The following is a 1,881-nucleotide window of genomic DNA, read 5'->3' on the forward strand; positions in this document are numbered from 1 at the left end:
GATAGATAGATAGATAGATAGATAGATAGATAGATAGATAGATAGATGCATACATACATACATACATACATACATACATACATACATACATACATACATACATACATAGTAACAAGAAGACAGCAATCACAATAATAATAATAAAATCTGTAAAAAAAAAAACTAGAAAATTTCACATAAAAATTTTGAACAAGTTAAACTTTCTTCAGTAAAATAGTATTTATAAAATGAGCAAATTTTGATTTTTGATCAAAATAAAGGAATAGCAGCTACTTGCAAATGCAGTTCATGCATTTGTCACGTCTAGACAGGACTTTTGCGATGGTTTAATATCTGAGTGTCCAAATTCTTCTTTAAAACGTCTTCAGTTGATCCAAAATGCTGCTGCCAGAGTCTTAACTGGAGTTAGTGGGAGAGATCATAATCTCTCCAGTTTTAGCTTCTCTCCATTGGCTCCCTGTCAAGTACAAAATGCAGTTCAAAATCTTGATTGATTGATTGATTGATTGATTGATTGATTGATTGATTGATTGATTGATTGATAAATGAACTTGCAGAGAAACTTAACTTACATTGTAATATAGATAATAACTTGCGTCCATTAAAAAAAAGATGGAAAAAACAAAACAGCATTTAAACTAAACAAACAAACAAACAAACAAACAAATGCATTTACACTGGTTTCACACGTTGGTTCAATCAACTTTATCAATCAGACTTAAAAACACGATAGTCATGTAGGAAAATTTGGTGAAAAGGCAACAATTGAAAATTAAAAATAAATAAATAAAATGCAACAAACAGATACATTGCTGCAGGAATGTAAAGCGACTGAATAAATATATTGTAAAGCGTTAAACAAACAAATAAACAAATAAATAAAGAAATAAATCTTTTTTCTTTTTTCAGCTGAAAAATGGGCAGGAGCAACTAAAGTAGTAAATGTAAGAGTTTAGTAAACAGATGAGCCCTTCAGAGGGAATCAGGAAGGTTTTTGTTCGAGGCTGAACCTTTGTGGAGACAACACGCACACAGTGAGAAATCATCAAACAAAATCCTCTCCAGTTTTCTGAAAGACAAATCACTGTTTTGTGCAAAATATGATGCACTTCTCCAACTTCTTTATTTATCTGATATAGAACTAAAAAAAAAAAGGCCTTTTTTTATTTATTTGTGTTAGATTATCTTTTTTTCTGTTATTTCTGTGTTTTTATTTGTTTGTTTTTTTTTTTTTCAGAATCATAACTGGAAAGAAATAATTTACAAAAACGTAGGCAGTGAAATGAAAAGAATAAAAGTCAGAGTAGAAAACAGTTTGATGAAGTACTTTAACTTATTGCTTCTAATACTCAGTGTTTGGCTGATCCAGAAAAGTAGAAATAAAGATTTACACTGGCCTTCAGGCCAAGAAAAAGAGTCTGGAAAAAAAAAAAAATAATAATAATAATAATGAATTTAATTTGTAACGCACTTTTCATTAACAAAAATCTCAAAGTGCTACAGAGTGCAACTAAAATCAGTGATAAAATCAACTAAAATCAGTGATAAAATCAACTAAAATCAGTGATAAAATCAACTAAAATCTGTGATACAATCAACTAAAATCAATGATACAATCATGTGGAGGCAGAATAGGCTTGCTTAAAAAGAAAAGTCTTTAAGCCTTTTTTAAAGTCAGTCATTGATTGTGGAGCTCTCAGATATTCAGGGAGGGAGTTCCAGAGGCGGGGGGCAGCCACACAGAATGCTCGATCTCCCATGGTTCTTAATTTAGTTCGTGGAAGGTGGAGGAGATGACTGTTCTGTGATCGTAGGGACCGGGTGGATGAATATGGAGCAAGAAGGTCCTTCAGATAATCTGGTGAATTTCCGTATAAACAC

General features: G+C 31.4%; 1 protein-coding gene across 1 annotated transcript in view; it reads left to right on the forward strand.

Moving 5' to 3' along the window:
- The window catches only part of LOC119421127 (immunoglobulin mu heavy chain), a 159,107-nt gene that overhangs the window by 117,507 nt on the left and 39,719 nt on the right, over positions 1-1,881 (forward strand). The gene's annotated exons all lie outside the window — the stretch shown is intronic.

Source organism: Nematolebias whitei, chromosome 15, assembly GCF_014905685.2.
Source record: "Nematolebias whitei isolate Nwh7 chromosome 15, NemWhi1, whole genome shotgun sequence".
NCBI classification, from domain to species: Eukaryota; Metazoa; Chordata; class Actinopteri; order Cyprinodontiformes; family Rivulidae; genus Nematolebias; species Nematolebias whitei.